Source organism: Cydia strobilella, chromosome Z (assembly GCF_947568885.1).
Source record: "Cydia strobilella chromosome Z, ilCydStro3.1, whole genome shotgun sequence".
NCBI classification, from domain to species: domain Eukaryota; kingdom Metazoa; phylum Arthropoda; class Insecta; order Lepidoptera; family Tortricidae; genus Cydia; species Cydia strobilella.
Window position 1 is genome coordinate 33,822,534 of NC_086068.1, and position 12,138 is coordinate 33,834,671.

Consider the following 12,138-nt stretch of genomic DNA (forward strand, 5'->3'; position numbering starts at 1 on the left):
CCGTTACAAACTTACAACCTTTTTTTAATAGAAGGATGCATTTTCAAAACGCTGAAATTACTTTTCTTGTGTTATGAAATAGTTATTTGTTATACAAGGGTGCAAAGTTGTATTTTACCCGCGAGTGTGGAATTGAAACACGAGCAAGCGAAAGGATTCTATAGTTGAACCACGAGCGAAGCGAGTGGTTCTAAAATAGAATCCTGAGCGTACGAGTGTTTCAACACACGAGAAGTAAAATACATTTGCACCCGTGTGTAACACAAAACTTTTCCCCTCACTATAGCGAGGAAAGTGCAACATCCACAGGCGTTAGATCATCTTCATCACTGGAATCACTAATTTTTTTACGATATTATAACAGAAAACACTAGAAATTCAGATTTTTACGTGAGTCAGTGAGAAAAACAGTAAAAATTTTATTGACAATGTTGACATTTCTGTTCTGACGTATGAAATGTCAACGATGCGTTTTGAAATTGCATCGACTCAACTTGTGTGTTCAGAATTATATTTAACATCATTATAAAAAATCTAACGTTTCTTATGGAATTTTAAGGTTTATGACTTAAAATTATTAAATAAAGCTAATTTTGGTATTTTTATTAGATTCTCAAACCATTTATTTAATGATAATTAATATCGAACGAACCATTATTATGAGCGTTTTACGTTTTGTTATCTGTCAAGCTACTTAAACACGCTCCATCCAAGGTCAAATTACTTTCCCCACTAGTGGATAAAATGCGTTTTTCCCCGCTTGTTTTAAAGGATAAAAGACGGCTTTCCGAGCTAGTGAGGGGAAAATATCTTTTTACGAAGTATCAAACATAATATAAAACTTTATCCCCATACATGTCATGTCATCCCCTTTTTAACCCCTTACAGGATGAATATCCAAAAATACTGAAATTACTTTTCTTATATTTTAATATAATACCTTATCACGAAGTTTCAAGTTCCTAACTTAAGATAAAACTTGATCCCAATACACATTTTCATCCCCTTTTTAACCCCCTTAGGGGATGTCTTTCCAAAAACGCTGAAATGACTTTTCTCATTTTTTTACCTTTTTACGAAGTTTCAAGTTCCTAGCTTAAAATAAAACTTGAACGCCATACAAACGTTCAAACCCTTTTTAAACCCCTAAGGCAGGGGTCGGCAACAGGCGGCCCGAAGGCCGCATGCGGCCCGCGAACCTCTCACTTGCGGCCCGCGAGCCTCCTTGGCTATTTTGTATATGATTTTGACAAACGACAATACCTGATAAAGTCATAGCTATTAACAAAGTGCGGCCCGCGTCAATTTCGTTAACTACTATGTGGCCCTTGGCTGCTAAAAGGTTGCCGACCCCTGCCCTAAGGGGTTGAATTTTTCAAAATCGCATCTTAACTTCTCTTGTACACTTTATAAATGCGACCTAGTGTGCAAATTTCAACTATATAGCTTTTGTAGTTTCGGCTCTGCGTTGATGAATCAGTCAGTCAGTCAGGAGTGTCAGGACACACGCATTTATGTAAGTACTAGCTGTTGCCCGCGACTTCGTACGCGTGGATTTGAATGTTGGTGGTTATATAAGTCTTTTACATGAGCATAGAACATTATGCAGCAAAAGATATCAGTAGGGACGGTTAATCATTGGTTAATAATTATACAATGCATGAAACAAATTTCAACGAATTTTCAAGCCCCTAAGTAAAAAAAATATCCTCGATACCCACTCAACCCTCTTAGAAGGTTTTCAAGTCCACTACATTTTTTTTAAAATGTTTGCTCCCGATGCAAACTTTATTAATACAAACTTGAAAAACGGTGAAATCAGTTTTCGTCTATTTTAATATAATGCCCTTTTCGGTAAAGCTTCAAGCTTTTACCTTAAAAGAAAACTTACCACATATTAACTTACATCCCCTTTTTAACCACCTTAAGGGTTGAATTTCTAAGAACGTTGTAATAATTTTTTTTGTTGTCTTATATAATGCTTTTCTAAGAAGTTTCAAAGCATTTAATTGTAATAGAATCAAACTTTCAACCCCTTTTTAAAAACGCTTAAATTACTTTTCTTGTATTCTAATAATATGCCTTTATACAAAGATTGAAGTGCCGCACTTAAAAAAAGGTTAGATCTCCATGCAAATTTTCAACCCATATTTTACCACCTTGGGGGAAAATTTTCAAAAATGCTGAAATAGGTATCTTCTCTTTTCATTAAATATCTTTCTACGAAGTTTCAAGTACCTGGCTTAAAATAAAATTAGGACACCAACACATTCAATCCCTTTTTAAACACTTTGGGGGATGATTTTTTAAAAACAATTAAATTTCTTTTCTTGTATTCTAATAATATGCCTTTATACAAATATTCAAGTCACAACTCAAAAAAATGTTTGACGAGTTTTTTGCACCACCTTAAGGGATGAATTTTCAAAAACGCTGAAATCAGTTTTCTTCTCTTTTAATGAAATACTTTTTTACGAAGTTTCAAATTCCTAGCTTAAAATAAAATTGGAACCCTATACAAACTTCCAACCCCTTTTTAACCCTTTTAAGGGATGAACTTAAAAAATATCTGAAATTACTTTTCTTGTATTCTAATAATATGCCAATATACAAAGATTCAAGTCCCGCACTCCAAAAAATATTTGATCTCCATACAAACTTTCAACCTCTTTTTCACCACCTTGGGGGATGCATTTTTAAAAACGCTAAAATTAGTTTTCTTCTCTATTTATGAAATACTTTTTTAAGAAGTTTCAAATTCCTAGCTTGAACAAAATTGGAACCCTATACAAACTTTCAACCCCTTTTTAACCCTGTTAGGGGATGAATTTTAAAAACGCTGAAATTACTTTTCCTGTATTCTAATAATATAAAGTTTCAAGTCCCGCATTTGTAATGGATTCAAACACGAATGATCAGCCATTTTTAAACTTCTTAATTTAGCTGCATAACAATCATGTTAGGGTACCAGATGAAAATATCTTAATTTTATGGGTAATTTTGACCTCGAAGTTTTTTCGTACTTCTAATTCAAAAAAAAAAACATATTGTGAAGATTAAATGTGGTGTACATTAATTGGTGTGATTGCGATTTGTGATTTCTTTAAATTAAAACCCATAATACATTTTATTTAGCGTTTTATTTACTAAACATGTTTACTTTTGTACCACCTGCGCGAATTATAGGAGGTATTTCATTGTTCATACGCCTATAAAGAACGGCCCATTGACATTTTATTTAACAATTTTTTAATACCGTCAAACAAGCTAACTTTGGCTCCAGGATAATCGCCCCAACGTGATATCAAATATTGGGGTAATTTTTACCAATATGGTATCCCCACGTTTATGACGTCATCTATGTATATCCCTTACGGGCGCACGCGGTAGGCCGCATCTATAGAAATATACTAGATCTATGGTTTTTTTTTCATGGTCGGGTTATGGCAGCATAGGTGTTTCTACACTTGCCAACTCTGGACTGCTTTCACGCGCAGGTCGTATAGCACCATGAGGGTGCAATATAATAACTCATTTCGTGCCCTCATGAGGCTGCCGCGATGCTGCAGCGCATCCGGTATGTTTGGCGACGCGCGAGTGCCGGATTTTTATGCTGTGATGAGGACGCGTGTGGCTTCCTTCTGGGAGAGACTTAGTTGTTCAGAAAACGTTATTATAAAAACCATTTTCAGGGATCCAGATAGTCAAATCTTCCGATATTGGCTATCTGTGCACCGGGACGGGAATCGGAAGTGACTATATATGTGCTATTTAGTACATATCGTATTATTTTAATTTTTATTATTTGTTTTTTCTTTGTATTTTAGTTGAATTATTTGAATTATTTGTATGTAACATTTCTATGGGTGTCACTTGCCTGTCAATAAACGAATTTATTTATTATTTATTTATAGGTAGGAGGCGATGGCGAAATACTATGAATCTAGTATAACATGGATCGGTCATAAGGGGTGGGGCGAAATGACCGAACGGGATAGTCTAATGTATCTTTCAGTAGTAGTGACAGAGAGCAATATATTACTTTTTGTCTTTGTCATAGTTTCACTTTTCCACCGCTGCCACAACCGAAATTGTGGCAAACAAATAAGTACGTGACATGTCATGCTTGTTCTTTGCTTGTTTAATTATTATTGTTTTCTATGAAATTGTGCTTTCTCTTATAAAACATAGTGATGGTTAGCGTTTTGAATTGATAAAATAATGGTGAATTGTTCTGTAATCGACTGTAAGAGCATAACCTTTCACACGTAAGTTGTACGGTATTTTACACCTTCCTCTTAACACGTTCCCTGTGTAACTCGGAACAAGAGATCGACTCCTCGCGTGCATTTTTCTTTTTTTGGAAATACCTTTTATACAGTATATATTAATATATTTATGTATAAAAACACCATTAATGAGGACCGATTTTCCTATTTTCCCATTTTCCCGAGTGCCTCACATGTGATGCATACACGTATGAGCTTTCAAACTGTTGCCCAAATGTGATGCATACACGTATGAGCTTTCAAACTGGTGCCCATATGTGATGCATACACGTATGAGCTTTTAAACTAGTGCCCACAATGTAACGCATGCACGTACTAGCTCATTACTCAGTGCATCACACATATCATTTATACACGTTTTAAGGCAATTTGTAATTTTTCTTGGACTTATATCTGTGGTCTACATTAGTCTATGCCATAAAAAGGAAAACTATGACAACAAAAATTGTATTAAGTTATAATCGCGCCAAGAAAGGCATTGATATAGCTAGCTGATCCGCTGACAAGTCATCACCTCATCACCTGTTCGCAAGACTTGTTTTTTGTATAAAAAATTGCGGCTGATTTGATGTCTGTTGCGATTTTTAATGCAGTCTCTCTTGACAGGCCACGAAATAGTCATCAGCTATCTTCTTGGCATTAAAGATAGGTACCGAACCTTCGGCTGGACCATCGATTAAATCTACCTTATCCCGTCACCATGAAAAGACCAAAATTCCACGCCGTAACAATACAATTTTTAGAAAACTATGCGTTGAGTACTATAAATTGATGCCTGAACACTCAGTGAACAGGAAGTGCGCCGTGCGCCTACAGAAGCTAGCAAAAAGGCGAAGCAAACAGACAGTATTTGATGAGTAAAAAGCAGTGTCTCTTCGATGCTACAATGTTTGCCATTAAAGAAAAATTCCAGGAATTTCTGATTATTCAATTCAATACATTTATTTCATGTAACAAAGACACATTTTATTAGTAACACTTACAAGACTAAGGGGTTAGTAGGTAGGTACAGCTAGACTTAAATTTAAAACAAAATAACACTAACGGGAGAATGCAATCCCTCGCAGTGTGACAAGTAGGGACAGTCAACCCTGTCCGCTATCAATCGCAGAATGCTGTTGGGACTGCCGCGCACCCGGCGCACCAGGGATGCCGCGCGTGCACGCATGGTAGTGTAGAAACAGTCCACGCGCGCCGCCGCGAACATCCCCGATGCGCTACAGAAACGAGGCAGCCCCATCAACACCCGAAACGCATTGTTGTACTGGACCCTAAGAGCCCCATATGCCCGTTGCGAATACTGAGCCCACAGATTGCAGGTGTAGAGGGAAGTGCAAAACGCCCTGAACAATGTAACTTTCACCTCTTTGGAGCACCTTGCAAATCTGCGAGCGATCATATTCGCCCGGACCGACAGGGCCCTTCGTTCCCTTTCTATGTCCCTGTCATCTTTGAGGTCGGTCGCGATCACATGGCCTAAGTACTTAAAATGGTCCACTCTATCTATAGGGGTACCATTGAGGCAAACCCCAGGAACTTCCGTTGTGTTCTTGCGACCGCACTCAAACACCATGAGCTGGCTTTTGGCCACATTATATTTAAGGCCATGCTCAGTAACATACGCTTCGCAAATTTTCAAGAGTTTGCGTATTCCACACACTGACGCGCTCAACAGAACCATGTCGTCTGCATAACTTATGTTATTAACACAGACTCTATCCACATGACAGCCGACATGGGTTCTACTGAGCGCCTCGATTAGTCCGTTGATGTACAGGTTAAAGAGCGTAGGTGAGGTCAACCCCCCCTGTCTCACCCCGCACTCCAACCTGTACTCATCGGACAACGCGTCTGCCCATCTAACACTGTTGACCTGGTTTCCATACCAATACTTAAAAATGCGAATGGTTTCCTGCGGTAAACTTGTATTTTCCAGCTTTTTCCACAGTAGGTCATAGGAAACCAGGTCAAAAGCCTTAGATAGATCGAGGAAACAGGCCACCACCGGGGTTTTACTTTTGGCATAATACCTGACAGTGTGCTTAAGACACAGGATCGCCGACTCTGTAGATAACTGTGGTCGAAAACCTAGTTGGTTATCATGCAGTTTAACATGGCTATTTAACTGGGAGTTAAGCACACTATCAAGTATTTTTGCCATGACTGTTGCCAACGAAATGGGTCTGTAATTACTCCTATCCGCCAGGTCTCCGGTCCTGTTTTTGGCAATAGGTACGACGATCGTCCGCATTAGATTATCTGGCAGATAAGAATGCCTAATACACAAGGTATAAAACATTGCCAACACTCTCGATATGTGGGGACCTGCATGTTGGAGGTGCTCAATAGAGAGACCGTCGTATCCCGGGGATTTACCTCCAGACATTGATTTTATAATTTTGTCAATGTCCTTAGCAGTAAGGCTAGGACCCACACTCTCTATCTCGGTCTCACTATCGAGCCCCCCCAGCTTCGTTGGGCCTAAAGCCGATTTTATAACGAAATGATCCTTAAAGAGGTTGGCAATGCTTTTAGGATCACTAACGCCCCCCACGCTAGCCGGGTGACCATTCAAAGGCTTTAATTTATTTGTGGCCTTCCAAAAGGAGCGGAAATTCTTCTTTGAATGATGAGAGGTAATTATGTCCATCTTTATTTGATCTTCATGATCTTGGCACCATTTCAAGCGCGATTTAAAGACCTTGCGACTGTCACGCATTTCATTAAAAAGAATACCACTTTCAGGCTTTCCAGCCATTATCCAATCATAAAACCTTTGTCTAGCCACCAGGTGAGCGGAACTAACATGTTTGTTCCAACCTACAATCCGTTTCTTAGCCCTCGGTTTCCTGTCTCCCCGACCGACAGTCGCTGCACTCTTAAGCGCACCAACGATTTCCTCATATAGCCGGTCCAAAACTTTTTTATGTCCCTGTTCCTGACAATACCTATCGGCACAGGACTCTAATTCTATTGGAAAATTTATTAAACGCAGTCTTTGATGACATTCGTTGCGATAAACAACAATTTGTTCCGTCGTTCTCTCCCCCCATATTACATTTTTATCTACGTGAACCTGTCTTGTTGTTCTAGAGAGTCTAGGAACTATAACATTAAGGTCACAAATGAGCATTATCGCACCGCACAACAGAAACATTTTGAAACGCCGATTTACGATATAAGAGGCCAACCCCGCCGTACGGACGACCGACCAACATGCCCTCGCCGGTATTCATGGCAGACGTCCCAGTTGCGCAGTAGTCCTCGTCAATTGTATTCAGGAATACAGTATCTTCAGGAGATAGCCAAGTTTCTTGCAAAGCGACAATATGGCAGGTTCGGCACAACTCCTTAACAGTATCTATTGAGCGCTTTACGTTTTTGCAGTTAAAGCTAGCAAATCTATATACCGTATTATCCATTTATTTATTTATAATATCATGCTTGCCGTTCTCAGTTCTCGTCGATTAGGTTTTTACAAATTTATTTGATTATTATTTTATTTAAATTATCATGTGCTTAAAATGCAATTAATTCATTGTGTTTTGTTATTTAAAATAAAAATGTATATTTTTTGTGTTAATATTTGTAACAGCCATAACCAGGAAATATTATAGAAAATGTCATCCGGACACACGTGTTTTCTGTCAAAGTTTTCGTGGCCAGTATGTGCACGCAAATAAAAAACATCTAGCTCACACGTGTAAATTTTGGCAATGCTTTAAGTTTACAAGGGGTCGTGCATCATCCGTGATGCATGCACGTATCATATATACCCTTAAATGCTACACATATGATGCATGCACAGGGAACGTGTTAACGCAATATGTGAGAATAACATCGTAAATGCATCGCAATGTAGAATCAAACGATTTCAATAAAAATATCACAATTATTTACGCAAATTAACAAAACATTATTTGTAAAATTATCCGCCCAAATTACATAGGTTGTTTGTGGTAATATGTCAGCTACTCAGACGAGTCTGAGGTCAGCCGTTTTTAATCTTCTTCTTAATTTAGCTACATAACAATCATGTTAGGGATACCAGATGAAAATATCATAATTTTATGGGTAATTTTGCCCTCGAAGTTTTTTCGTATTTCTAATTCCAAAAAATAAAATAAACAAATGTTGTGAAGATTAAATGTGGTGTACATTAATTGGTGTGAATAATGTGATTGTGATTTGTGATTTCATAAAATTAAAAGTCATAATATATTTTATTTTACGTTTTATTTACTAAACATGTTTAGTTTTGTACAACCTGCGCGAATTATAGGAGGTATTTCATTGTTCATACGCCTAAAAAGAACGACCCATTGACATTTTATGCAACTATTTTAATACCGTCAAACTTTGCCTCTATGGTAATCGCCCCGACGTGATATCAAATATTGGGGTAATTTTTACCAATATGGTATCCCCACGTTTATGACGTCATCTATGTTTATCCCTCACGGACGCACGCGGTAGGCCGCATCTATGTAACGCTAGGTCTATGCGAAATACCGAAATTTATAAGTGAAAGAGAAAAAGGATTAAGCTGCTATACATTAACCTGTCAATACATGAATATGTCTTTCTCTTACCCCTGGTCGCTCGGTTTCATGTCTATAACTACTATACTATGTCTATGGCGGTATCTGATATACATTTTGAATGCAGTTTGCCTTAGCTTAGTAGTCGGCAATGTAACGTAAATTGCATGCAAGTTCTTGCTAGTCTAAACATCGCTTTAAATGGCATGCTACTTGTTGTAAGGTCTGTAGAGGCCTTTTAGACAGCGTTTCAAATTTCTGAACGATGTGAAAATGACAGCCTATGAAAAAAAAAGTATTGGTCGATGAGTGGTGAGTTGAGTAAGCTCAGACGCAATTAGTTATCTATATTTACAATTTAATTATATTCTTGGTCTTATACGTTCATTTTGTAACATTGTGGCGGTACATGTATCCTGAACATTTTGATCTGTAAAATTTCAATCGACTATATCACCTGGTTGACAGTGAAGTGCTTCTGTAATTTTATTATTAATGTAGGTATGTACTGATGCCCTGGTTATTATGTATTCTTGCTTAAATTAGTTATTGTTGTCGTAACAAAACGTATTCCAAGGCTAACCATGTTCATGTGTTCCAACGATTAATTGAATTTGTGGTACAGAACAGAACAGAACAGAGTATATGTTGTCTGTCCTCCAGCCGCGCCTAGCATGATGCATCGCGAAACAATTCTTTGTGCTAATGCTCCTTGTTATTACGACACTGCGAAACAATTATCTTTGTGCTAATGCTTAAAGTGTTTTTTTCATTGACTGAACTCCGATTTAATGTATCATATAGTAAATACTTTACTAATAGTATTGTTTCCTTATAAGATACAAAATTACTAGTTAGATACTATTTATACCAATAACTTAAATAAAAATAATACTTGATCAATAACAAATGCTACACAACGAAGACTACGTAACATAATTGATTGATGCCACTATAGAATTAAATTATTTCTAAGCTGTTACATTTTGTTTTAGGCTTTTCAGTACGAATTAAATAGGAACTGATGACAGCTATATCACTATAATAATAATAATAATAAAGCCATTTATTCTGAACAATATAAGTTACAGTTGATTATTTTATAATTACAAATATTATAATATGTCTCTCAGTTTGGTGTGCCGTAAGGCATAGGCCTCGTCCAACTGTCTCCAATGGGCTCTGTCTGCAGCATTGAGGGTTGCCAGTATGGCCCCAGAGTCGGACGAATGTCATCTTTCCATCTTGTAATTATATGTGCTTGCTTTCTAGTACAGCCTCTAGGGTACCATAGAGTAATCTGTTTACTCCATTTTTCTATTGGGCAGCGTAGCATGTGGCCTGTCCATCCCCACTTTAGATGATCAATGCGAGCAAGTATGTCAGTAATCTTTGTTTTCTTGCTTATTTCTGAGTTTCTAATCTTATCCGATAGTTTAATCCCTAACATGCTACGCTCCATTGCCCTTTGACACCTTGCAAGTGTCTCACGATGGTTTTCGGTAAGAGACCAGCTCTCACAGCCATATGTTAGGCAAGGTAGAATGCAGGTATTGAATGTTTTCTTTTTAACGTTGATGCTTAAATCTTTGCTCTTCATAATTTCTTTAAGTGACCAATACTTTTTCCACCCGCTGGCTATTCTTTTATTTATTTCCTTGGACATCATATTCTCAACAGATATGATTTGTCCCAAGTAAACATATTCGCTAACATATTCAAAACTGGTGCCATCCATTGATATATCAACGATTTTAGTGTTAGTCATCATTTTTGTCTTACCCGCATTTAATTGAAGGCCCACTTCCTTGCTTTTGGTCGCCAGGGTTTGTACCATGTTTAGTGTAGGAAATGAAGCAAGTTGTTGTATGGAGACCCATGCATTAATTTCTCAGTCGATGAAATTTTGCTTGGTTATGAGCCGTATTTATTATTATTATTATAGCCCTTTATTCCATAAGAAGTTTTATATGGTTTTTGTATTTGTAATTTAGATGTTATCTTCTATATGGATCCCTCTTTGGGTGTAGGCCTCCTCCAATTTTATCCAATCATCTCTCTGCTTCGCTTTCTCCATCCATTGTTTTCCAGCTGTATGGACTATGTCATCTGTCCACCGTTTTTTTGGTCTTCCTATGGACCGTTTGCCTGCTGGTGCTTTCCATTTAGTGGTTATGTTGGTCCACCTTTTGTCAGTCATTCGGGCTACATGTCCTGCCCAGCCCCATTTAAGTTTTAAAGCCCTTGTGAGGGCATAAGCAACCTTTGTTTTTTCTCTTATTGTTGTGTGTTTTATTTTTTGTATCTTCCTGAGTCCCATCATACTCCTTTCCATGGCTCTCTGTGTTGATCTTATTTTTTCTTTTACTTTATTTGTGTACACCCATGTTTGTGAACCATAGATCAGGCATGGCAGAAGACATGTGTCACTCACTACTTTCTTTAGGTTCAGGCTGTAGTCACCCTTAAGAATTTCTTTTAGTGACCAGTACTTATTCCAGGTAATATTCGCCCTTCTCGTAACCTCTTCTTCGTTGCTTGATTTTGAGAATGATACCTGCTTTCCTAGGTATATGTAGCTATTTACATACTCAATTGTTTTATTTTCCACAGTTATAGGTTTTTCATAGCTATTGGTCATTACTTTAGTTTTACTAGTATTCATCTCGAGTCCAACTTTACAGCTTTGTTCGGTTAGTGACCTTACCATGTTTTCTAGGCTTGTGGCGGATTCTGAGAATAGCACTATGTCGTCCGCAAATCGTAAGTGGTTTAGGTAACGACCATTTATCCTTATTCCGGTGTTTCTCCAGTCCAGATTCCTGAATACTTCTTCTAACACAGCGATGAAAAGTTTGGGTGAGAGAGGGTCACCTTGCCTCACCCCACGTTCTATTTTTATTTCTTCTCCTCTTCTATCAAGTTTCACTGTGCTAGTGCAGTTTTTGTATACATTTTTGAGTATGTTGATGTATTTAGTGTTGACCTGAGCTGATTCCAGTGCATTCCATATAGAGTTGTGGCTTATAGTGTCGAAGGCCTTGCTGTAATCTATGAAGCATATATAAATTGGTACATTAAACTCTTTGTATTTTTCCAATATTTGTTCCAACGTGTGTATGTGATCCATAGTGCTAAACCCAGAGCGGAAGCCTGCTTGTTCTACCGCTTGCATATTGTCGATTGCTTTGGTTATTCTCCTTAGAATGATCGAAGTAAATAGCTTGTATGTGCTAGTTAGAAGGCTAATTGGCCTATAATTTCCTATATTCAAGGGGTCACCTTTTTTGTATATAAGGATTATGTCT

At 37.6% G+C, this 12,138-nt stretch overlaps 1 protein-coding gene across 3 annotated transcripts in view; it reads left to right on the plus strand.

Moving 5' to 3' along the window:
• Positions 1-9,136: 9,136 nt before the first annotated feature.
• LOC134754337 (E3 ubiquitin-protein ligase RNF13) overlaps positions 9,137-12,138 on the plus strand; it is a 96,080-nt gene continuing 93,078 nt past the window's right edge. For 2 of the 3 annotated variants that reach the window (XM_063690613.1, XM_063690612.1), the window contains exon 1: positions 9,137-9,331. The gene's annotated coding sequence lies outside the window, so the exon portion shown is untranslated. The remainder of the gene's footprint in view (positions 9,332-12,138) is intronic. The other variant, XM_063690614.1, reaches the window with a different exon arrangement.